The 27,537-nt window shown below is 40.3% G+C and overlaps 1 pseudogene; it reads right to left on the minus strand.

Annotated features, from left to right (window-relative positions):
- Positions 1-206: 206 nt before the first annotated feature.
- On the minus strand, positions 207-8,472 carry LOC107524812 (metallothionein 1H-like protein 1; annotated as a pseudogene).
- Positions 8,473-27,537: the final 19,065 nt, after the last annotated feature.

Below are 27,537 nucleotides of genomic sequence, written 5' to 3' on the forward strand. Positions count from 1 at the left end.
CTTGGCTCATTTTCCAATTGTACCACCATCCACTGGCTGTTTATAAAACCATGAAGGTCCACAGGTCATTTTTTTAAGTCAATAAATTTTATTATCCTTCACATATTTCATAGAAAAGAGAATATAGTGAATGGGTCAGGGTGGAATAAAAAAATGCAAGTTTGGACACGTTGCTCTATTACATCAGGGAGCAGGCTCCCCTCACATCACGCACAGCAGCAGCACTTGTCTGATGCTCCTTTGCAGATGCAGCCCTGGACACACTATGCACAGCCCACAGGGAAGCAGGAGCAGCAGCTCTTCTTGCAGGAGGTGCATTTGCAGTCTTTGCATTTACAAGAGCCGGCACAGGTGTAGGATCCATGGGAGCAGGAGCAGGAGCGAGGATTGGGGTGGGGGTTGGGGGTGTGAAGGTTGAGGTGGGGATGTGTTTCAAGCAGAGCTGGAGCAGGAGTCCAAAGCAAGAGGAGAAGAGGCACTCAATGTTGGTGCAACGCGAGGTCAAAGGTCCACAGGTTATTAAGTACAAAAGGCGTGATGGGCAGCGCCTTGCCTGGGATGCCAGTGTATTGACTCAGTTGCAACATGTTTTGAGTAATTTCCTTAATAAGCTTTGGTTTTCAAAATATGACCTGTGTTGGTTCAGGAACAGAGTTGCTTTCTTTCCGTGTTAGCAGGGTGTGGTTTGGCCCACAGAGGCACAGAGGCAGGCCATGAGGGATTTAGGGGATGTTCCCTCTGTATTTATCTTCCTCTCCTTTCACAGCGATCGGTTGTCTGGTGAAGTTTTCTGTCATGCTGAGGTGTGTTTGCTAAGGTGAAAATGGGCACAGGGCTCAAAAGAAACCTGTGATAATGAAGGATTGTTGGAATCAGGAAGGAGCACCCCTGAAAGGCCTCTATGACATCAGGGTTTCCCTAGTTTATTATAGATTTGATATTATATGAGGATATCAAAACACTCCACTAATATTACATGACTTATTCTCATTCCATATTGATAATGAAGAGGAGCAGAAAGGACCTGAGATCAGATCCTTGTCCAAGCTCAAGGGCTCAGTCTAGGGAATATGCCACTCCCAGGGGGAGGACTCAGGGAATTTTTGAGTTGTAAGAGTTCCCAAAGAGGAAAAACACACACACAAAGTTTCCTCATTGAGGTTTATATTCACACCCATCTTCCCAGATGGCCACAGCTCCAACCTGGCTGAAAATGTGAGAATGCAACCTTCGGCCCTGTCTGCTACCTTAAAAAAAAGTCGAAGCCATTGATTGAGGGTAATGAAGCCCAGCTGCCGTGCCTTCCTCGCCACCAGCTCTTGTGGGGGAAATGGGGCTATAAACCCAGACCGCTCTCGAGGCGATGAGGGAAGAAAATGTCTGGGCCCTCGCTTGACACCTGGACCTCACCGTGGTACAAAGTAAAACTCATCAACTCAGGTGGCCAAGAAAAGCAGATGTTTCGCACAGCCGAGTGTGAAGCGTGGGGGAAATGGCTTTATGGGCCTTTGGCTGAGATGCTCACATGTGAATGTTATACACAGGAAGTCATCAGGTAGTGGAATAACATAAACAGACCTTACTTCATGAAGTAATTTATTTTGAATTGGCGGCAGCAGCAACAGCTTCTATAGCACAAAGGAACAAAAGGATCCACTTTTTATTTGAAAGGGTTTTCAACCAGACAGGGATGCTCATAATGAAAAAGCAGGGGCATCGTTTCCTTAATTTTAAACATTTATTCATCATCAGAGGGGTTGAAGTTGACTCGCGGCAGCACTATTTCCCAAAGCACGTGTGATGGTAGGAATTCTCTAGTCTCTGCCACCACGTGTGAGAAAAATAGGGATTATTATCCATAGTCAAGATGTGGGGAAACTGAGGCTTACACTGGTCTGAAAAATGTGGCCATACAGCAAGTAAGTAGTGGAAAAGGAGTTGAACTGATGTCTTCTTTTCTAAGTCCACAGTTGTTTGCACTCTGCTGGTGTTTCTCCAAGTGTGGTATGTACCACTGGTGGTGCATGAGGTAGGCGATTTAAGTGGAATATGAACTAAAATGAAAACATTTTCATAGTTAGGTTATTCAAATCTATATTAGAAAGGTGGAGCAGCATAGTGGTTAACTCAGGTTGAACTCAAGTTCTGGAATCATCCTACCTGGATTTCATACTCAATTCTACTGCTCACTGTGTGACCCCTTCCTCATCAGTCAATAAGCTAATACTTGTAAAGTACTTAGGGCAAGGCCTGACGTACTCTAAGAGTTCTGTAAGTGTTTGTCAAGGAAATAATTTAAAAGGCACATTAAATTTATGATTACATGGATAATTTAAATTTGGAGAGGGTAAATAGGGATTTATATTTGAAAAGGATTGGAATAATTTTGAAATGAAATAGGTAACGAATACTATAGGCAGGGGTCAAATACAAAGAACATGACTGCACAGGGGAAGCCCCGGTCTATATCAGGAAGGACAGCAACAAAAAGAATTTTGAGCCCAATGGGCGGAGCAGGTGGGCTGCACCTCGTTGGCTTTCTTCTCAAGGAAAAGTTGGTGGTGGATTCTTGGCCTGTATTCAGACACTTGCTAGTTTTTTGTATATATTTATTCTCTCACTTTTTCTAAAGAAGCCTTTCAGGCAGTAGTCCTTAGAACCAGAGAACAGGCATGAAAAGTTTAGCAAAAAATACAGTGGAAAACTGCTTTAGTTTCTTGCCATGCTTGATTTAGTCAGAGTATCAGAAGCAGGAGGTACAAGCCAGACCTGATGGGCATTGCATATCACTTTTATACATAAAGGAAACTGAGACAATAAGGAGTTAAGAAACCTTAAGTAATCCAAAGAGATGAAGGTAATAAATGGTAGATCCATGTTCAATCATGGGCAACTTAGCTCTAGGACCCACGTGATGCCACAATGCCTTTAAGCAGTTGGCCAGTCTATATAGGGCACAACATTCTGGAGGAATTTGCTCCAATTATTTCCATTCTTGGATCACTCAGCTCAAGATGCATATCCCTGGAGGAGAGAGGCCTGGGTGGCCCAACTGGACCATCAGCCCATCTCTTGGTTACCTTGGTGCCTTGATTGACAATTTCCAAGGAAAATCATAAGAAAGGGAATGGATGATTGACAAAAACAATGAATGTCCATAGTTCCTTGAGTCAGATAAGCCTCTAAGGACATAAATAATGGACATTAACCTCCTAAGATATTTGCTGTTGTTATTGTTGTGTTATTTGGTGGTTTTCACAACACACCCTGCCGAATCTTATAAAGCATTTATTTATTCACTCATTCATTAATTAACTTACTCACTGAACAACATTGTGAGAGCCCCGATTATGGAAGGATTCAGCATTATGGTTTTGCTATATCAGGCAGGAAAGGTGTTAGGTAACTAAAGTCTGTTAGAGGCAGAGGACAGCAGTACAGTTGATGAGGGGAAATTAGATACAAGTGAGAGAAGACAAGGGTTAGTTGAGGGGAGTCTTTAGAGAGGCAGAGCTCATTGGGTCATGGGCACAGGCTAGACTGGGTAAGTACAGGGCCCTGGTGCCCACCAGGCGGTGAGAGGTGAGTAGCTGGGTGGGCTTGGACAGCGTGAAGATGGGAACAGAAGACAGAACAAGGGAGAGTAGGATGGGGGTGGTATTTGTTACCCAATGACAAGCTGGTGGGTGGGGTTGTTAGAGAAGAGAGAAGAGTTAGTGAGCTTGCCAGGTCAGGAGGATTTGCTGAGGTTGTGCCCTGAGGAGGTACTCCACTCCAAAAGTACACCTGGCACCTCAGTGTTGACAAATAATGACAGCTCGGGGCTTCTTGGATGGCTGTGTCTGGTGGGTCAAGGCCAGTTACTCAGCAGGTTTCTAACACTGCTTTCTTTGGCTCTGTCCTTTCCTGTTGCCCCAGTCCCTTCCACTTTGCTGTGGGTTCTCTCTGGACCTTGCCTCCTGGTGAACTCATGCTTTGGAACTTTTTTCTTCTTTACCCCAATCTTAAGGTGTCACCAGTTGCCTGGCTAGCGAATTTGAGAAATGAATTCAGGGGATGTAATTGGTATTAGTGACTGAAGTGTTTACCTGTTTTAGAGAATATGTTTATATTTCATTAGTCCTTGGGAAGTCATTGTGGAAGTTTAGATACTGATAAATTTCTGCTAGTTGATGGACAGAAATACTTTTAAGCAAAAGGAACTTTGGCCAGACTTCAAACCCTGTAAAAAACCTGGCTAAGGAAGAACTTTCACATATGAAAGCTGGCAAAAAATAAATTATGCACATTGCTTTGTGATGTAATGAAGCTCTTGACACTTAATATGTAGGAGCAGAATGATCACCAGTTAGAATTTTCTCAGAGACTCCACTTAGAATGGACCAGACCAGTGGCATCCTTTTAAAAATGATTTTTTTTTTTTTTTTTCCCTGTAGGACCTCAATGCAACAAGGAAAAAAAATACCACTCTATTAGAATTCAGTCTTTTTCCATGTTCCCTACCTTGTAAAGAAGGAGGATTCATACTCATACGGAGCAAGAGGGGGGGAAAGCCCAACCCACCAATGAAGCCAGAAAGGCCAGTTGAACTACATAATGGAGACCTGAGGTAGAGAGGGGAGGGAGGTTGGTGGGTGAGCCAGACAGGCTGAATGTTGAAGACAGTTTTTAGTATGGCTTCGAGTAGGATGGAGAGGAAGATTTCAGGAAGCTGCTGCTGTCAATGTGGAAGATATTGAGAATGGCAGACATTGGGAGTAATGGATTTTAAAGATATCTTGATGTGCATTAAGAATGCTCTCTACCCTTTGGCTTCTTCCTTAAAGGCTTTGTGTAGATTTTAATTGATTTGGATTGTAGTTTTTGATGGACATCTGTTTCTTTGAACATGATTTTATACTGAGACTAGACCACAGGGAAGTCACAGGGAAGAAGCCAGATATAAGGAGAGAAATGATAAAATAGATATATAATAAATAAATGGTAAATCATTCTTGATGAAGCTGAATGGACAGTCCAGAGCCCCACCTCAGCCTCACCCTTGTTCCTTGAGATGCCTGCTCTGACTTCTGGGGCTCTGTGAAGTCCAGATTGAAATCACCCTCTGAATTCACCCATACAGCCCCTTCCAACTCTGAAAGTCATTGTGCAATGCTAGCCTTGCCTCATTCTCAGTTGCAGACACTGACCACAGGCAGAGGTAGACTTTCTGGTTACACGTCTGCATTGCCACATTTTGGAAAAGGTGCTCTCAGCGTGGAGCCTGTCTGGCTCTGGGCCGTGGGGTGGTGTGGTTTTGTGAATGGGGCCCACTGTGGTTCTGTGGGTCTAGGTAGCATGACCCAGCTCCGTGCTGGGCCTCAGGGCGGATGTCTAGTTATACACCACAGCCAGCCTCTGGACCAGGCTGCTCACATTACCAAATATTTTCCTCCAGCTTCCAGACACGACTTCTCATAAATCCCTTTGCTGTAACCTGTTGGAACAGGACTCAAGGGTTTAAACCAGTTTGTTCAGCAGGACTCTGGGTGTCCTGAAAACAAGGAATCATTTCAGATAGACTGAGAGAGCCCTGGTCTTGGGCAGGCTGACTTGCAGAAGACACAACAGATTGCCTTCCAGCATGAGCTGTTCAAGGAGAGGACATTTCCACATGGCTGCATAGAAGCTAAAGATACACAAAGGAATCCCAAGCATGGAGCCCCATTGGAGAGGCAAAACTCTGGTTCCTGGGACGACGTAACATTGGTGTCCACCAGCAGATGAGATCTGTGTTTTTCCCTGGTCCCACCGGAGCAAGCTGGAATTAACTTTCACTGAGAATTTCCATACAGTGTGGCACGTCTCCTGGGAAGCCTACTTTTATCCCCCAACAAAGAACTCTTAAAAAAAGAATCATGATTGATTTTTTAAATTACAGAAGTAATACATGCTTGTTTTGACAAATTTATAAAATATGCAAGTGCATGAATTTAAAAGCCGCCTCTCCTTTCCCATGACTTCCTCCCCCAGAGGTAACTTGTTAACGATTTAGTGTATGCCCTTCCAGATTTCTGTCCATGGGAGGCCTGCCTTCCAGCTCAGAAGATGGGAGGATACGAAGTGCTGCTGCTCCTGTTTTAGACTTTAGGAGACAAGTAGGTTTTGAGTGACTGGGGCTGACTGAGGCCTGGAGAGACGCAGGGGCCAAACCCAGCCGGCCCCTTGTTCTGAGACAATGATTTTTCCAGCAACCCTGCTCCCCTCTCAGGGGCTCCGTTCGCTCATATATATTGTTTTTAACATAGTTTTAATAGCCCAGACCCACATTTGATTTATCTACTTTTACAACAGGCGGTGACAGACTTGTGAGCTGTGCCTGGGCCTGCTGTAAGGTCCTAGGCGAGCAGTCAGCACCTCCCCAGGGCTTCCTGATGAAGAGCTCCCCTTAGTTTATGAAAACCTTCCAGGCTTTCCTGGGGGTGGAGTGGTGGAGAGAGCACATAGGGCGTAAGTCTGTGACCTGGCAATATTTCCTCTTCCCTGTTGGGATTTCCAGGAGTCTTGGGGAGAAGGTATGCTCTAGCGCTCTCGCTGGTGCAACCAGGCCAGGCCTTAGGACTGACTGTTCGGTGGGGATTTGCCAGTTAAAGGTCCTTCTTCTAGAAACTCTGCCTGGAACGGGGAGCACTGTATTAATAAATGCAACTGCCTGTGCAGTGCCCAGCGCAGAGTAGGTCCCCCTTCCTCTTCCCCTCTCTTCAGTTAACAGCTGTGCTTTTTCAATACCCTTATTAGCCATCAATAACGTATAACCATTATTATTGCTATTATATCATGAATTAAATTAATCACTTAATTTATTATATTACTAATATTATTATAAATAGCAACTAGGGCATATATTAATGAACAAAATAAATATTCTTGCCCTCATGAAGCTTACAACCAGTGGGAGAAGAAAGATGTGAACAACAGACAAAATAAGCTAGGGAATTTTAGAGTATCTTTTTTTTTTTTTAATTCTCACCTGAGGATATTTTTTCCATTGCTTTTCAGAGAGAGTGGAAGGGAGGGAGGGAGGGGAAGAGAGAGGGAGAGAGAGAGATCGATGTGAGTGAGACACAATGATTGGTTGCCTCCTGCATGGGCTGGGGATCGAGCCTGCAACAGAGGTACATGCCCTTGGCCAGAATGGAACCCAGGACCCTTTAGTCCGAGGGCCGACACTCTAACCACTGAGACAAGCCAGCCAGGGAGATTTTATAGTGTCTCGAATGGGGATAGCCCAGTGCCTACCAGCACAGTGGCTGAATGTAGCACTTGCTCAGTGTTAGTTTACGTAACTGCGCGCTGTTGGACGAATAAAAATTTTAACAATTTATGCTCCATTGATATTCAGAAGATATGAAGGCTTTTACATACAGTATTTCATTTAATCCTGTTGGGTATTTTCATTATGCTTTCAATTTAAACATAAAAACATACTTTAGATGGTTAGGTGATGGAGCAACTAAAGTCACACAGCTGATAAATGGAACTTCAACCCAGTTCTAGGCTTTTGGTAGGTCCCACTAATCTGAGTGAGGTTTAGTCTTTCCACAATAGGCAGCATTAATGCACCCTTGTCTTAGAGGTTTGAATATACTCTATACCCGCAGATAGCCATAAAAATGATGGGTTCTTATCTGTCCTCATGACCTACATATTTTTTTTAACATCAACACTTAAACTGGATGATTCAAAGATTAAAAAAACAAGAAGTCTAGCCAGGAGTTAGAGAGAATCTCTGACACTGAGCAACCTCCAACCCTTACCCCAACTTTCCCACCAAGTTTTGTAGATAAGAGACTTATGATACAAAATGATTTCATACACACTTTACATAACAGCAAAATAATAAACATTTGCTTCTGCTGTTGGCATTGTGTGATTTGTGAAAATATTCACTGATCAGGCTGGGCCTAGTACCATCGTTCTCAAATTTTAGTGGGCATGAACATTTTAGTGGGCTTCTTAATTAAAAGTTCCCATTCGCTAGTCACACTGGCCATTGTGTTTAGGAGGTCTGAATTTAGCAGCATCTCAAGGTGGTTCTGATGCAGGTGGCCCATTAGACACATGCACAGGGAAGCTGGCTTGGAGTCACTCAGAAAACCGTGCTCCTTTTGGGACTTGAGGCTTTGAGGACACTCACTAGGAGCTCCAAAGTCAACACCTTGTTGATTTTCACCTGAAGCCTGGCTTCAGGACACTTTCAGGGTTTACTTGCATTACTTACCTTGGCTGATGGCCGAGGTTCCTCACCACTGACTGGCCATGGTGTGTGGGTTTTTTAATTGGTTGGACTTCTGGGGCCCAGGGCCAGGGAGAGATCTCTTCCTAAAATGCCACCTACTTTTTATAATGTTCAAAAGCACTATCTGTGTCTGAAGGTCACTGACCTGAACGCCTCTCTGATGACTCAAAATGGTGCGAGGAGTCTTTACCCATCGCCCAAATTCTGCACCTGCTTCTCATCTTTCCTTGTTAAATATTTGCTGTCTGTCTGATGGGAAAGGATATTTCACACCTTAAGCAAATGGGGATGGTTTGGCTGATGCGTCTTTGTACTTTTCGGAGGTTTCCTTTCCTTGAGAAATGCACTGTGGGTAAACGTTCTGTCTGTCTCCTCCTAATGGGCTATTCATACGAGTGCCCCTCAGGTCAATCAGCCCGTTTTGTCTGCTCTGTGGTTTTTATGGAGGCTCTGTTTGCTCACCTGTAGCAAATGTACTGGGTTCCAGATGTTTTAAAGAATCTTCCTATGTGGGCTTTTCTAATGTTATACAGAAGCAATAACTGTTTTAAAGGCATGTGACTTCATAAGACTTCTGATTGCTTATTGTTTGGAAAGAGTTTTGGGGCTCCTAATTAAGCATTGCATTAATTGCTATCAAGGCATTTTGGTCTATAAATCGACTCTAATGAGTTGATTTTTTTTTTTAACTAATTCTGTATGGTTGTATGTCTATACTTTGGTGATTTGTGAAATTTGTTAAATTGAGGTCCACACATGTGGCACTTAGTAAATTATTTTTAGATGATGACAGTAAAAACACATTCACGGAAACTTATCTCAATAAAAAATACGCTTGTATTTTTTTATTGAGGTATAATTGGCACACATATGTACAAAATAATGATTTCAGATGTACAAAATAATGATTCGATATTTATATATATTGCAAAATGATCACAATAAGTCCAGTTAATCATCACCATAAAAATATGCTTATATTTTTAAAACAACTTGGGAAAACAAAATCTAGCAGGCATAGGAATGTAGGAAACTTAATCTTTAAAAAAAAATTTTAAGAAAAATTTCCGTCAAATAAAGAAATAGACAAATAATATATTGACCTTCCATCTATCCATCACTAAGTTTCAACAAATTACCTGTTTATGATCAATTTTATTTTTCTATATCTCCTCTCAATACTCCTTTCCCTGATTATTTTAAAGCAAATCCTAGGCATATCAATAATATAACTTTATATGTAAATATTTCAGGATGTGCTTCTAAAAGACAGTGATTATGCTATTAAAATATAATTGTTATACATACAAAAATAACATTATACATCCAATGATTATTTCTTAATTGTCTTAGGAATGCCCTCTTTCTCACTCACACACTTTTCCTTTTAAAAAATTAAAAAAAAAATATGAGTCAGGATTCAAAAAAATGCACACAATGAGGTTGGTTAAACATCTTTTCCATCTCTTTTTATCAAAGAATCCCCCCTTCATTTCTTTTTATCTTTCTTGTGGTGTTTTTTGTTGAAGAAATTTGGTGGTTTTTCCTACAGTACCCACAGTTGTATTTTGCTGAGCCCATCCCCACCATTATATTACTTAATATATGTTATATAAAATAAAATAAAATAAAATTCGTCATGTGCTCAAACTGATACTTTCAACAGAAATTCAGCACTAAGGGTTTTTACTTATTCTGTTACGTTTGTGTCTTCTGTTCCCTATTCTGCAAAATCCAAGATCTTAACAACAGAAACATAATTAATCATTTGTTTGTTCTGTACCACTCACATGACAATCTCAGAATAGCAATACTAGCACTACTACCAACACCATAATTATTGAAGCTAATTTGTAGTAATTGTGCTTTGTAATTATTTTTGTCTCTAGGTAAGCATAGTTAAATTCAGTGATGTGCTGGTAAATGTTTAATAATCAGTATTCTGAAAACAAAGAAAGAACAACAACAAAAGCAAAATAAGCTGAAGCCTGATTTGTAGCACTTGCAGATTTCCATGGTGTAAATACCCTCATGTGGCTGCTTTCAGGCCTGAGTGGCCTCCTCTCACACTGAATCAGAGCTGACTCCATGTGGCCAATAGAGTATGGCGGGAGTGGCAATGTATAGCTTCCAAGGCTGAGTCATAAAAGGCACTGCAGCCTTTGCTTTGTTCTCTTAGATTCCTTGCCCTGGGAAAAGCCAGCCACCAACCCATATGAGGACACTCAAGTAGCTCTGTGGAAAGAGTTACTAGAGATGAAGCTGAGGCCTCCAGCCAATTGCCAGCATTAACTCGCCGGCCATGTGAGTGAGTCACCTTAGAAGTGGATCCTCCAGCCCTAGTTGAACAATTGCAGCTCTGGATGTATCTGACTGTAACCTCATGAGTGACTCAAGCCAAAACTGCTCAGATATGCCACTCCTGAGTCCCAGAGCCAAGGATACATAATCAATATTGTTGTTGTTTTATATTACCAGGTTTTTACTCAGCTCTAGGTAATTAATATACTCTCTGAATTGCAAATTAGTAGATAATTTTCACAGTAACTGTGAGATGGGACTTTTCTAAAACATTATTTATTGCTCTTTTTTTAAATTATAATAGTAGAAAAATTGGAAAGCACAATAAAATTATAGGAAAAAATAGAAAGCATCTTTAACCTACTATGAAATAGGTCATATTATCTCCATTATACAGTTTAAAAACCCAAAATGCAGAGAGGGAAGAAACTTCCCCCCATGTTAAATAGCTGCTAGTGGTGTAAGCAGTATTTGAACATAAGTCAGTGTAACTCGACTATATTTTCTCTGTATTCTGCTAATCTTTTAAAATGGAATTAAATATTAGTGTCTTTTAAATAAAAACCCAATGTGTAGTAAAAATATACCTAAGCTTTGGCTTTGGCTCATCTGTTCGTCCACACATTCAACAAATAGTATTGAGCACCTACTATGTATTAGGCTCTGTTAGGTGCTGGAAAAAAAGAGGCCAACCAGAGAGACACACCTGGTTTCTCTCTCATGGAGATTATAGTATAAGATATTGACATTAAAAAGATAAACATACAATAAATATAACAGATTCAAATTGCTGTAGTTACAAGAAGTACATGCATTGAGAAAGAATGCCATAATTCAGAATAAAATTTAGATTGATAGGCCAGAAAAAGCTAGATATTTTAGTTGAGATCTAGGAGTTAGCCAGGTAAAGGGAACAGCATGAAAGGTGTGAGGTCAAACTGAAGAAAGGGCTGGGCCAGACCTCAAGTACGACTTAGGGCAGGACATGCTATAGGGGTGGGTTTCCTGTAGGAGCAAAGGGAAACCTCCCAGGGACTTTTAGCTTCTGATTTGCATTTAAAGATCATTCTAGCTGGAGAAAGGTAGAGAAGGTAAGAGTAGAAGTGGTGGTGGGGGGTGCTCTTGCAACTCCTTAGTTGAAATGCAGATGACATGGCACTGTGAACTAGGGTGGTAAGAGTGGTTTGAGATTAATAGAGTGGTAAAAAATTGAATGTGAAGATGAAGGAATGCTTACAGACATGAACACCAGGGTGAATCAAAGTGACATTTATGTGGGTGAGAAAGGCTACATACAGTAAGAACAGATTTCACTGGGGCATTAAGAATTCGGTTTTAAATATTGTGATTTTTCAATTCCATAGTATTTGGGCAAGATAAAAGAATGCAGCCAGTCCTTGGGAAAGCATTTGACTTCTATCCTGGTTCAAGTTTTGACAGCAACCAGATGCTTACAAAATACCATTAACAACTGTTATCTAGATACCTTCCCATGCTTTTCTTCCACTAACGATCGTATGTTTGAGGGTCTCAACCTGCAGATAAGGAAATGTGTTACTAGTTAGCATAGCTCTGGCAGGACAACCCTTTAGGATTACATAAGTCGCTGCTAACCACATTAGAGCGGCCACTTGCAGGTCTTCTTTGAAGAATACACTCCTACACTTTTCCTTTTTGGTCACTGCCAAGGGAGTAGGGGATTTTATTCTTCAAAGATCATGCATTTATGATAAAAATCTTCACTGTTTACTCCCTTTGGCAAACTCTCTCTACCTGTTTCCCAAGTAGAACATATTCTGTTAACTGGAGGAACACAGAGCTATTTCATTTCACTGTATGCACATTTTAGGTAGATAAATGACTTATCAATTTACTCAGCTATTTTAATATTGCTTGTTCCAGAGGCATACAGGTCTATAGATTACCCATTTCAGAATTTAAACATCTAATACATCATTTGTGTATCTACCAGATATTCTTGGGGGCAGTATGATATAAAAATAATTCTCAAAATGACATCTTTGGATAGAAATAGACCCTCGCTATAGAAATAGAAAAAAAGAATATAACATTTTAAAAATTAAAAATCAACACTCACAATAAAAATAGATCTTGCATGTAATTCTTTGGTTATTTAACTGTTAAAAAAAAAAAGGCTTTCAGAGTGGTATTATTTTTCGATCAACAGAAAGAATTATTTTTTTCCTTGAGAATTTGTCTTTTTTACTTAGTCTCCTTGCCAGTGGAATTTCTCTCAAATTGCATGTATTTTCTTCAGTTAGCAGCTTCAAAAAAGTAAGCTCATTATTTGTAGGCATTACGGCATAGAGGAAAAAGAGCACCAACTCTTTTTCCTGGGAGGGAACTTCTTACCTCTGAGTCAACCACCTGGAGCTCTTTTTTTTTTTTTACTTGGCAAATTTTTTATTTTATTTATTTATTTAAAAAATTTCATTTTTTAATTAGTTTACATTCAATATTATTTTATATTAGTATTTCAGATCTACAGCATAGTGGTTAGATAATTACATACTTTACAAAGTGTTGCCCCCAATATTTGCAGCACACACTTGGCACCATACATGGTTATTATAATATTATTGATTATATTCCCTATGCTGTTCTTTACACCCCCATGACTATTTTGTAACTCAATTTGTATTTCTTAATCCCTTCACCTTTTTTACACAGTCACCCAACTCCCTTCTGGCAACCATCAATCTGTTCTCTGTGTCTATAAGCCTGTTTCAATTTTATTTGTTCATTTATTTTGTTCCTTAGATAACACATGTAAGTGAAATCATATGGCATTTGTCTTTCTCTGACTGACTTATGTTACTGAGAATAGTACCCTCTAGGTCTATCCATACTGTTGCAAATGTTAAGGTTTCATTCTTTTTAAATGTCTGTATAATATTTCATTGTATATATGTACCACCACTTTTTTATCCGCTCATCTACTTATGGGCACTTGGGTTGCTTCCATAGTTTGACTATTGTAAATAATGCTGCAGTGAACATTGGGGGTGCATATATTCTCTTGAATTAGTGTTTTGGGTTTCTTCAGATATATATACAGAAGTGGAATCGCTAGGTCATAAGGCAGTTCTGGTTTTAATTTTTTGAGGAACCTCTAACTGTTTTCTATAGTGGCTCAAACAATCTGCATTCCCACCAACAGTACATGAAGGTTTCTTTTTCTCCACGCCCTCGCCAACACTTGTCTGTTGATTTATTGATGGTAACCATTCTGACAGGTCTGAGGTGATATCTCATTGGAGTTTTAATTTGTATTTCTCTGATGATAAGTGGCATTGAACATCTTTTCATATGTGTATTGGCCCTCTGTATGTCTTCTTTGGAGAAGTGTCTATTGAGGTTCTTGGTCCATTTTTTAATTGGATTGTTTATTTTCTTGGTGTAGAGTTGCGTAAGTTCTTTATAAATTTGGATATTAACTCCTTATCAGATGTATCATTAGCAAATATCTTCTTCCTTTCAGTAGGTTGCCTTTTCATTTTGTTGATGGTTTCCTTAGCTGGGCAAAAACTTTTTAGTTTGATTTAATCCCATTTGTTTATTTTTTCTTTTGTTTCACTTACTCAGGGAGATTTATCAGAAAAAATATGGCTAAAAAAAATGTCATATATTTTGCTGCCTATGTTTTCTTCTAGGAGTTTTATGGTTTTGAGTTTTATATTTAAATATTTAATTCATTTTGAGTTTATTCTTGTATAAGAAAATGGTCTTGTTTTATTATTTTGTATATGTCTGTCCAATTTTCCTAACACAATTTATTGACTAAACTGTCTTTACCCCATTGTATGTTCTTACCTCCTTTGTCAAATATTAATTGACTGTGTAAGCATGGGTTTATTTCTGGGTGCAGCCCATTTCTTTATGGAGAAGTAAAACACTATGGGCGATACTTTCCTTCGTGGGTTGTGTGAGGATTAATGAGCTGGGTATAAGTTCAGAAACCAGCAAGATGGGGTACTGTTCTGATTCTTGCTGCTCAGAGGAAGTTTTCTTTCAATAGCCCCTCATCTCATCCCCACTGTCTCTGCCTTGGCAAAGTCCATTTTCCCCTGTGCCCTGGATGGTTGAACCAGCTTCCTGACCGCAGCCTTGCTCTCCTCCGGTCTCTCCTCCACTGTGCTGCTGTTGCTGTCTTTCCCAAATGCAGATCTCATGAGGCTGTGGCACAGAACAGTCCAGGGTGTATGAAGTGGTTTTCAGAGCTTCCCCAGACGCCCCCTCCTCCATTCGGTTGTCACTGCTCCAGCAACACTGAGCCACCCTCCATCCTCCAAACTCATCCTGAGGCTGTGTTCCTTTGGGCCTTTGCATAAGCTGCTTTTTCTTCCTGGAGTCCCCTTCCACCTAGCCACCCTGATGGCTTTCTCCTACTTACCTTTTTTGCCTTAGCTTAAGCCTCACCATTTCTTAAGTCTTCCCTGACTCCCCAACCTCTTGTTTTCCTCACCTCATTTATCTCTTCTATTTTCGGGTTATTTGGGCCCTATCCCAATTACAGCTCCTTTTATATTGTTTCGTAATTACTCGTGAAACCCAAGTGCTCCGGGCTTTGGTAGTCTGAGGACGAATGAACAGTCTTCAGCACAGTGTCCCATCCAAAGGGTTCTTCTCCCTCCTCAGTTTACAAAGGAGCTCCTCGAAAAGCTTTCCTTTTTGAAGAATTTCTGGGAGTTCCAAAGAAGGTGGAGGTCATAGGTGGGTCCACAAGGCCTTGCTCCCTTTTGCTATTGTGGCCAGTGAGGCAGCTGGTGACTGAGTCCCTCTCCCTGTGAAGCTTCAGTGTGAACCATCATGGAGGTTGGCTGTCATCACGCCCATCAGGGAGGGATGTGGGAGGCCTGAGGAGCCACACTGCTTCCTCTGCACCCTCTAGCTGAGGTACAGATCCCTGCCTGGTCTCCCTGGGTGCCTTTTGAGTTAGAAGACTGTTCCTTCCCTTTGTAGAATGTCCACTGCGGCGCTAGAAGCCTCCAAGAGTTACAGAGGCAGTGATGACTATGTTGCCAGTTTACACTATGCTGTGCTTGGCTACTTGGACTCATTATGTCATGAATCTCGGTTGGGGTATGGTCTAGTAAACACCGTATTGATGGTCTCCACAAATGGAGTGATGTGAAATGGTTAATATGAATATCAGATTTCTGACTTGTCTGAAATATATATTTCCAGGAGTAGGGGGAGGTGTGGAACCTGCTGAATGTCATTTTCACATTTATACTGTTTTTAAATCCCAGGGACTGTGAGAGCAGGCATCTTAGAATTTCCAGAAGTCACAGTCTAGGCTAGAGATAAGATGCTCTCATCTCTCTGGTGAGTCGTCTTCCTTTAGCCCTCACCAGGGGAGAAACTTGTTTTACAGCTCTGAAATCTCTGGGGACATTATTCTGCCTGATGGAAAAGAATTCCTTAGGCGAAAGGAAAAAGAAAGGATGAATATGTCAGATGAAGAATTAGGGATGTGTCTGAAAATTTCTGGCATAGATGGGGAAGACGTCCCAATACGTTTCTGTGGTTATACAGCCAAAAATTATGTTAACTACATGAATGATGTGACTTCACTGGGAAAAGGCAACCTGAGAGTGTTTTAAGATTTCTTGGTCATGTAATTATATATCCAGAAGGTGCCATATCCAGCAGAGCGATAGATTAAAAATTATAACCAGTGTTCTTAAGCATATAATTAGCATACTGAACATTGGTGGTTCAGACCCTAATTAATTACGTAACCTGCTAACAGAAGGAGTTCTGATTTTTATAGTTACCTAGGAGTCCTACTCCCCAGTGAAGAAAAATATTAACTAATCATGCGACATTTCTCTTCCACATGTCTGGGAGCCAGAAATCCACACTATTTGTTGTTGCTCTTAGATCTGGGTAGGGAAGTGAGCCTAGGGAGTGGAGGAGATAATTTGGTTGCTCCGTCAAAACAATAAATTAAGTATGTTCATCATCACAGTTTCTTTCTGTACCTGAAATAATTTCACATGTGACTCTTCGGAGCATTATGGATAACCTCTAAAATACTCAGGTTCTTTCTTAGAGCACCAAAACCAGAAATCTTTCTTTCCCCAATGCCATGATCTATTATTTAGAAGTAATTTTGCCTTATAGCCAAGGGTAATCTCATCACTGAGCAATGCTTCTATTTATATAAGCCTGTCTCTCACAGTCTGTCTGTATCTTGAAGAAATCCCCAATGCAGGAGGCAGGATATAAAATTGAATACCATCATGTAATATCCCCAAAGGGACTTGTTTAGTATTTTCTTATCCAGTTACCCATGGCTACAGGGAAAGATTTTTCAAAATCCAATACAAATTGTGTTAGCTTGTTTTTCTTCTTGACACCCTTAAGTCTTCTTTGATCACAGTAGATTTTAGAGGAAAGGAAAAAATTCCTTTAGATCTCTCAGTGTCAAGGGGCATCCAAATAGTTACTCCTTTGCCCTTGCACAGAGCTGTTAATTGTGTGGAAGGACAGAACTGTCTCAGAGTAAGCATTCTGGCACCTCAATAAAAGCTGTTTGCTCTGCTCAGTGACAGAAGGACCTTGGGCACTAGCCAAGGGGAATTAATTATTGAAGGACTTTATTTGGAGGTAGTTTTCTCTAAAAGACAATTCCTTTGGTCATATCCCCTATCAAGCATCCATGTGATCAGAGGGTTGGAATTTTTCAGCCCAAGTATCCTCTGATGTCCAGGGAAGGGAGAGGAGCTGGAGACTGAGTTAATCACCAATGGCTAATGAATTAATCAGCCGTGCTCATCTAATGGAACCTCCTTAAAAACCTGAAACAATTGGGTGCCTGGAATGTATTTTATCCCACCTGCTTTACCTCAGTCTGTCCACCTAAGAAGCTTCTATTTGTCCCTCCATACACAGCTCGTTAGTCTTTCTCCTCCCTGAAGTCCTCCTTGATTTTCCCAAGCAGAGTTTATCACATTTTCTTTTGAGAAAATATATATTGGATATTTCAAAGCCTTCCAGTTTTCTGAGGATAACTTTTTCCATTAGTAGCCAAATACATTGGCTTGATTTCTAATCCACATATAATACAAGTTCCAATGATCTTCCCAACGTTTCCAAGGCTTCTTAGGGAGGCTTACAACTTTCTGCTTCTTGAATTCTCAGTTATCCTACTTGCTTCCCTGCTTCTCCCTAGGCATGGACCAGCTCCTTCTATATCCCTACAAAGCACCACTAACAAAAAAATGTCGTATGGAAAAGAAATTTGCTGAACTTTTCAGCATAAAAGAGGGGGAATCACCAAGTAGTATATAACAGTTACCCATCTAAAATTAAATACTTGGTGTTTTAGATTCTTGGCCAGCCCCATGAGGGTAGCCTCTCACAAGCAACCCCTATCTTCTGGTGTCACCCACTGCTGTATTGCAGGGGACTGTTTTTTTTGTCTTCTTGCCGTTTTCTCTGAGTCTTCAGGTCCTTACAACCGCCTCCATCCCAAGCTGCTGAGGGACAATCCCCAGATCCTGTTACTGTATATTGTGGAGCAAGTTAGTCTTCTTTGTCTTATTACCTTTTCATTTACATTAGTTCAGAGGGGCCTCTCCTTTCACAAACAAAACCTCAAGCCTAGATAGAATAAAGAACCCACAAAGCAGAATGTGGTAGGTTGGTTCCCCGAAAAGCAGACTCTGAGATGAAGATTAGGGTGCAGGAGGTCTTTAGGGAGCAGAATGTTTGGGGATCAGTCCCCAAGGAAGGAGGTAAAGGAAGCAATGGGGCAGAAGTTGAGCTGGGATGCAACCTTAGCAAAAACCCAGCCAACCCCAAGGGGAGCTCTAAAGTTGGATGGCCCCTCAGAATTGTCTGAGCTGGGGCAAGGGAGAGCTTCAACTGGCCATTGGATGTAGGCTAAGCCAGGAAGAAGACATGACTTTGAGCAAGGTGTCTCTCTTCAGCTGAGGCAGTCCCTGCAGAAAGTTGACAGCCAAGAGCTTTCTACCCCTAGCAGCAGCTGAGGGAATGAGCCATTCATTCCTGTAGCACGACCTGGGCAACACATCAGAGCATCCACCCATAGATCTGACTATGGTTCAGACCTATTCCTCTAAGACGTTAAAGAGTGGTCTTAGGCATAAATTGTTCTCTTTTAATTAGAACAGCCTCTTTGACCTTGAAAGGAGAGGCCCCTCTGAACTAATGTAAATCAAAAGGAAATAAGACAAAGAAGACACTAACTTGCTCCACAATATACAGTAACAGGATCTGGGGGTTGTCCCTCAGCAGCTTGGGACAGAGGAGGTTGTAAGGACCTGGGTGTATATTAAAATAGGTGAGTACTTAAAGTGCTTAGCAGAATACCAGGCACATTAATAAATAGTAGGTTCTCACTGAATCTTACCCATGATTATTGTAGTGTTGTTATTATTACTTCTGTACCTAGTGCCAAAACATGCCAGAGCACTTATTGCATTGTATTTAAATTGCTTATTTGTGTTCTGGGGTGTTTAGTGAGGAAAAACTTAAACTACTACTACAATTGACTATGATTTCTCCTCCTGTTCCAGGGACACCCCTCAGCTATGGTTGAAAGGGCCTTGTTATGAATAATGAAAGATGTTCTTCTCACCCCATGACTGAGGAGATTCCAAGGATTTTAGAAGACCTTGTGCCAGGAACCTGGGATAAGACCAAATATGTATTTCTTATTATACCACAGCATCACAGAGGCATAGTAAAAAGATATGGCAAAGGGGTACAAAAAAGGGGGATATGGGTTTTTCAATCTCTCCTGAGTTTTCTTGGGGTTGAACCAGGAAGGCTAGCACTTGATAGTATTTTTTGATTTTTTAATCTTGCAACTTTTCTATTCCTTTAGGACCCAGTTCCCTCTACTTATAAAAACCTGCTTTCAGAGAAATCTGAGACCAAACAACTAACTCATATACTTAGGTAAAGGTGTAAATTGATAACACCACACTTGAGTTACCTCCCTGAGATACTTTCATTTTAAGTAGAGACAAGGCTTTAGTAATTTAAGCCAAAAGAAGTAATTATAGATTTCTAGACATTTAAACAAGATGGCAGAGTATTTGACAGGCAAGATTGAGTAAGAGGTCTTCCCTAAAATTACTTAATTATTCCCAACAGTCTTTCAAACTAAAAATACCCTTGTCTGTACTCTAAACCAGAATTATCAGCCTCTGATCCTTCTGTTTATTATTAGTTCTACTGAGTCTTACTGTAGCTAAAACTAAAGTTTAAAAATAGTGTTAGGGAAAACTGGTCAGCCATTCCAGAGGTATACAATGTCAACATAAGAAGGTCCAAACTTGTAGCAACTTTGTCTAAGGGTTTATTTGAGCCAAACAGACAACAAACTGGGAAGCAAGATCACAAATGCCCACTCAAATGGCAGTTTAGCAATTCTTTTCATACGTTTGGTACTAAGGGGAGAACATAAGAAAGTTATAGGAAGGTGGGAGAAAGCAAGGCAGGGAAATCTCTGTATTTGGAACACAGGATGGTTAACGAGATTATGTGCTCCTTTAAGGGTGGCTATGCCTCTGCTGGGCCTGGAAAAGAGAATTACTTCTGGCATTTCAAAGAACAGTGGCCAGGGCTTGCTTATGGCAAAGATAAACCTTTTACTAAAGAAGCTATATACCTGGGTTGTGACTACCCACCAGGACCTGCCCAGTTAGGAAATTATGATTAGATTACCCGGTGAGGTTACTTTCAGTCACATTTATTATAGAGCCCTGTTTTATAAAACATTGTGGGTATTATAGACAGTTCCACAATGGGAAATAAGAACTTGTATTTGTTATCTATTGCTGGGTAACAAATCACTGCCACACTTAATGGCTTACAACAATATATATTTATTACCTCACAACTTATTTGGGTCAAGAATCAGGGCATAATTTAGCTGAGTCCTTTGCTTCCTCGTCTTTCGCAAGGCTACAGTCAGGGGTCTCCCAGTGATAAGGTCACACTGAAAGGTTCAACTGGGAAGGGATTCAAGTTTACTTATGTGGTTGTGGGTGGGCAAATGCCTTAGTAACTAGCTGACTGTTAACCAGAGGTCATCTTCAATTCATTGCAATGTGGGCAAGAACATTCTACTCCCTGAAACATGGCAGGTTGCTTCATGAAAGCCAGTAAAAGAGATAGTCTATAGGCAGAGGTAGGACACAATCTTCTGTAACCTAATCACAGGTGTGATGGCTCATCAGCATTGCCTCATTTAGAGGTTAGAAGCAAATTACTCAAGGGGAGGAGATTACTTGGGAAATACCAAGAAGCAGGGATCACTGGGGTGACCTTAGAGGCTGCCTGCCTCAGCACTCCACTATTAAGAGGTAAAGTATATTCAAAGATATTATGAAGTAGACAAAAGATTCCACTTACTAGCACAGCTACTTTGGGAACTGTAATGGTACTGGGAAAGTCTCTTCCAAATCAAACCATATTTCCTTAATTCATGCCCTGCTTTATTCTTCAAACATCCCCCAAACTTCCTAATCTAATCTTCAGAATCTTTGAAGCCATTGTCGGATGCTTTCAAACTTTTGCCAAACTTTTATACCCCTACATAAAATGTCTCTTCTAGATCATTAAAGAGAAAGAAAGCTCTACAGAAAGGTCACTGTGAGTATGTGTACTTTTTTTTGAACTGTGGGCAATGGGTGGTGTTTATGAATGTAAATAAAACAGTGTCTAAAATCTTAGGAACAAGACCCAGTCTTCAATTAAGCTAAGCAGATTGTACTCCGTCTGCAGTTCTCAGCAGGGTGTATCTTTTGACAACTGAAGAAAAGAGTTCTTTATTTTGAAAACATGTGGAGATTAAAAATCTCATGGAAAAGAAAAGGAGAGAGGAAAAGGTGGTATGAGTTGACAGTTTATTTGTGGAAATTTATAAAAATGTGTCACAAAGCTCACTCTAAGCTTCCTAATTGCCAGCTGTGGGCCTGATAAATGCGAGATGGGTTCTAATTTCCATGTTGTGAGGTTTTTCTCTACGGTTGTCTTGATTGCCTTGTTGCAGTATGATTGCATTTAAAAAAAAAAAAAAGTTGAGTTCTTTTTTCCCCTCTCTCTTTTGCTCTTAAAAACTCTTAATAAAAATCAGAGTACTCTCTATCTGTAGGTGAGGAGAACGAGAAAGTTTACAAATAGATTAAGTGGCGAGACTCAAACTATCACAAATGCCTCTCCTACTACACAATGTCTGCTGTTTCCTGTATCACGAGAAAAATGCCTTTGAAGAATTTTAGTGTCATTTTTGATTTTATGATTTAAATCACAGCTAGCAAGTAGTGGGTAGTTAAGAACCAGAAAGAAGGCATGCTCCTGGAAGAATAGTTCAGCTCTACAAGAGAGTGGAGATCCAAAGGGGAAGCAAGTGTGCCCAGATAAACTTGAATTATATCCCAAGTTTTCAGGTCAGCTAATTTTTCAAAATGGTTGTACTCTTAGAGATACACTTTGTCTTCTGAGCCTAAATGACTAATGGATTATTTTAAAGGGCATTCATTAATTTGTCCTAAATATAGAAGTAATATATGCACAATATAGAAAACTTGAGTGTAAAGTAGATAAGACTTTAGGTTCTCTTTTACTGAAATAACTGCCCTTTGGAGAGTCCTCCATTTTTTATTGCTGGAGGTGGTGGGATTACTAGTTCACTGCTGGAGCAACTTTGACTTGGCTTCTTCATCAGAATGAGTGTAAGGCAAGTGCTTACCTAGAGCTTTTGACAAAGACTTGGAGTCTCTATGGATCTGACTGTAGATACACCGTGATTAGAAATATTAAGTGTTCAATTTAGTACTATGAACTGGATGTATTTTGAGATGGACAGCTATATGCTTGATGCTATCCAACAGATTCTGAGGAACGTACTATTGGCTATTGTGATTTTTGTCTACTGAAATCATTCATCTCACTGCCAGTCATCCTGGGGCTTGAGAGTAGCTCAGATTGGGGGGAGGGACGATGATCTCTACCTGTGGTTGAGGCTGAAACTTTTATGAGGCTCAGGATGGGAGATACTTAGGGATTTTGGGTTGTGAGGGGTAAGCTGGCCTTGCCCCATGGAAGACAATTAAGACTCCAAGATAGAGAGTTTAGGAGTAGGGCCAGGTTGTGAGTGGCCACTTGTGGCAACAAAAGTCACTCTTCAAACTCAACTTTTGTTATTCCTCCATCACTTGTCATTTGTGAAGTTTTATTTAACACCACATTCTGGCCTCAGCTCCTCTTGAATTGTAATACCCTTCTTTCTTGCTTTATTTTTATCCTTAATACTGATCTCCATTTAATATACCATACATTTTACTTATTTATCTTATATGTTATCTGTCTTTCTTCACTGGAATATAAACTTTACAAGGATAAGGATTTTTTTTATCTGGGTTGCTTACCTTTATATCTCCAATGCTTAGAACACTGCATGGTAAATAACAGTAATTGTTAAATATTTTCTAAATGAATATATAGGAAAGTTGTTGATTTAAAAAATAATTTGTAACTCATCATCTTACTTATTTTATTATTGTTTCCAGTAGTTATGTCAGTTCTTTTGTGTTTTCTAGTCTACAAGCTCATATAATTTATAAATTATAATAATTTTTGACTCTTCCTTTCTAATATTTATACCTCGTTTATTTTTATTGTCTAATCACCTTGATTAGTTAATCCATGAGGATGTTAAATAATCTTGGCAATAATGAACACCGTTTTCCATTAAAATCTTTTGTTTCAAGGTCACTAATCCTAGACTTGTTCTATTTGGACATGTTTGTTTAAAAGGTAATTATTTTGATACTTACAGTTACTTATAAGTGAGTTGCCAATTGAATTGATGGATTATATTCCAAAAATGTTAGTGTTTAATCAGCTTTTTAGGATCCCAGAATTCATTTTTCTGTGCAAGCAAATAATGACTAGGCCTCCTCGTTAGTTCATGCTCCATAATGCTTCAAGTGGGTATTGTTCTTCAAAGTGAGGCATCAAGGGCCGTTTCCCCATGAAATTTCTCTTAGACAGAAATGAATGTTTCATCCACTTAATTGCCATGGTCCTTATTGTTTTAATTCCTTCCTGGCACCGACATACCACACTATATAATAGTCATTTGTGTTCAAGACTATCTCTTTCCTGCCACAGATTTAGCCTGAGTTCACAAACATGATGAGTATAAAGGGATAAGCAGATCATATAAATGTTTGAAAGTTGACCAAGTGGCTCACATAATAGGCAGTGGTGGGGACTAATGGGTAACTTGAGAGCCTGTCGGAAGGGGCACAGATAGCAGCTGCTTGGGAAAATGAACCCAGTATTGCCAGATGTTCTGATTTTTAAGATGAGTGCAGACATCCTGACCTTTATGGGAAATCTCCCATTTTTAAAAAGTGGTATATTGTTCAGCCCTGGCAGGGAGTACATGGCACATTCACAACTGGATGACTGACAAAAAAAGGAATTGCTTAAAAGGTGTGAGCATGGCATGAAGCACCTTGGGGCTAGAAACAAAAGGGAGTGTTACTGCTTTTTAGTCTGAAGGGCCCAGCTGTGGCTATAGGAGAGAACTGGGAGGACTGCCTGATAGCAGATGGTCTTGGCTAGAAAGAATTAGCTAATTCATGATAGGGAAAAAACCAAAGATGTAAGTACTTCCATCTCTTTCTCTCATCCTATGATCTGCATACCCCTCCATTGACTGAAATCAAGAGAAAGCCAAAGGGCAAAGGGTCCCATTGATTCCGTCCCCAAAAGTTAGCTCCTAGATAGCAAAGTGGGATGAAACAGGGGGAGAGTGGATCTTGAATGGAAACTATCTGGCTTAGGTAGCTATTAATTCAGATTAAATAAAATGTAAACAAATACTGAGGAGGAAAACAAAGCATGCTACAAGGTCTCTTTGTGGGATGTTTGGTTAAGGCCTTTAAAGACATAGGTATGTCTTTCTATTTCTATCATTTTATCCTAGTAATATGTGTATACAAGATGCTTGATAACTGGGTGACTAAAAGTGATTTTAAAACTGAATTCAACATGGCTGGAAAATGAATTTTACATCCTTCCAAGGAGATGAAATTGTTTTCTTCAGGATGTTATTTTTTTCTTCCCCCAAAAGAATAACTATAACATTGTTGTTAGGGAGTCTATGGTCTAAATTTCTCAAATGTTGTATTCTAACTTATTGTATGTTACCTATTGCTACATAAAAACACAACCCCAACATTTAGTGGCTTAAGACAGTGGACATTTATTATCTCACAGATTCTGAGGGTCAGGAAACCAGGAGTGGCTTAGCTGGGCGGTTCTGGCTCAGGGTCTGGGTTGCATGATCTGAAGCCTTGGCTGGTGCTGGAGGATCCATTTCCAAGAAGGCTAGCTCACACGCTCTTTACTGGAAGTCTCAGTTCCTTGCCACATGGCTTCCCCGTGGGCTTTCCCGAGTGTCCTCAAGACATGTGAGAGAGCAACCAAGATGGAAACTGCAGTGTCATTTAGAATCTAATCTTGGAAGTGACCTACCATCACTTCTGCCACTTTCCACTGGTCACATAGACCAACTTGGTACAATGTGGGAGGAGACTGACCCAGGATGTGACTACCGGGGGGCCATTTTGAGACTGGTTATCACACTTACTCTGCCTTACTTTCACAGAATGTCTCATTTCCACATGTTCTTGTGTTCCTGAGCACCCTTTTCTTTCCCAACACTCAAGAGAGGGTACAGCAGAGGGAGAGCTGCCATCTAATTAATGTTCACAGGCAATGCCAATGAGTTTTAACAAGGGAGTGTTGGACCTCCACTATATGGTGACTCCTGCATCTTAAGTGTCAACTTCATCTTCTATCCTGAGCCTTAGCGTATGGATAACTAAGAAAAGAGATAAAATGGTCCCGCATGGGAAAGATCCAAAAGAGGGACGTCAGCTCTTCTCATCGCTGGTCTGAGTCTGCCAATTCCAAGAGAAATCTCATTACCTATACTTCTACCCTGTGATGTGGACAGGTCTAGATTATCTCAAGCTCACCAGGGTTCTAGATTACCTCCCACCCCCCTTATGAGGACTTGAGTGAGGAGATGGGGCTCTTAAGAATTAGGATTCTCTCCCATCATCTGTAAAAAGTTAGGGCTGTATTTGGCTCCAAGACATCCGAAATTCCCAGTGATAAAAAGATGGTAAAACTCTCCAGTTCTAGATCTTCTCACACATTCCCAGTCTTTCATTCCTGATCTGCTTTAGACATGGGCTGTCACTGATGGGCAAACTATTCTTTATGTCCAGGATCTTAATTTTATATTTTTTCCCTCAGCATCACATCAGTTCCACCTAAACTGAAGGCAGCTTTTCATATTTGTTAAATTCCTTTTCTGGTTAGGAAATTGGAATGATTCAGCTTTCTCACATGGCTTCCCCTGCTTTTGTCTATGTTTTGAGAATACTACATAAACCCCGAGGAATTTCAGGATTTCCAGAACCAAGTGATAGGTGTTCCAAATGTGATATGAGCATTTGCAAAAAATGTTGCTAGGCAGCTATTTACAAATAAAGGCATTTTTCCAACTGAAAAGAATTGAAAAGCAAATGTTATCATTAAATGACAAGTAGTCAGGGAGACTACCTTTACTGCATAAAAATTTATTGCTTGATCTCATTTTTTTATAGTGTAGATAATAGTTGCTTGAAGAAGGAGGAAGGCGTGTCAAGGGTCTTTCATGAGGGGGAAAAAAAAGCAAGGCTGTGTTGGTTTGAAATGACGACCAAACAATGATTTCGTATCACTGTAGTCCCACAATAAATCTGTAACTCTTTTCTTGCCAGTGATACTAAAAACTGTAGGGGATTCAGGCCAGCCAGTTCCAGACCCCAATCCTTCATGCTGGGAAATGCATCTGCTAAGTATACTGGACCCAGAAAGTCTAGTCAGGCCAGTTTTTGTATGAATTGGCTATTAATTTTGACCACTCTTGCTTCTAGTTCACTTTAGGGGCTAGTGTTCGGTAGTGCTGAGCTCTGGGACACGTCTAGGAATAGTTTGTTTAGTAAGCCGTAGAGCATGAAAAAACAGCCATCGGGATGCTCACATTTCTTTTAGGCAAAAATAAAATTAAGAAAACAGTTTCAGGAGATAAAGAGATGCAATTGGTGTCATGACTTGAACTCATCTACTGGCTTCACCACCCAGTAACTGGAACTTTATCTCACTGAACCTTACTGTCTCCATCTATAAAATGAGGCAACTGAGTTAGAACAATGGTTGCTGGGTTTTCCATCACCCATAACCCACTTTATTATATTTCTTCTACAGGCCTCATGTTTTGAGAGATTTTTATCTTGTAGTAATTTGTTTGACTTTTTATTGTGTTTTCATTTCAAAGTTATTCAAATTTTAAGCAACAGTATATTTATGCAATGATTTATAAAGACATTATGAAGTCATATAGTCAAAGTCATAGCTGAGATGCTAATAAGGTGTCCCCGGTAAGCAGAATGACAGGTCCATGAATAAGCATCTCCCTGTACTATTCACTGCTGTGTTTGCTTTATTTTGTGTACTGAGTGTCATTCCACCTTCTGTACAGATCCTTGACATATAGGTAACTAAAAAAAATTAAATAAGTAAAAAGGAGGGAATGGGACTGGGTGGGATGGATCCAGAAGAGGGGTGTCATATTTAAGGTGAAGGTCATATGTCCTAGGTCATGCTTATGGTCTCTTTCTTTACTGTGACTACTTCATGTATGGACTTAGTTACAACATCTCTTCTGCCTCTGATAAGCCCAGCATTCCTCTGAAGACACAGAAGCCAATGAGAGTGATAAGTAGAAGGTGGCTGATATTACCATATTGAGTTCTGCGTCCAGTTGAAAGAGAAGACATATGCATGTGTGGCTTTACTTGAAGTATTTGTATGCTCCCGCAGGTTAT

This window comes from Miniopterus natalensis, chromosome 8, assembly GCF_054644295.1.
Source record: "Miniopterus natalensis isolate mMinNat1 chromosome 8, mMinNat1.hap1, whole genome shotgun sequence".
NCBI lineage: Eukaryota > Metazoa > Chordata > Mammalia > Chiroptera > Miniopteridae > Miniopterus > Miniopterus natalensis.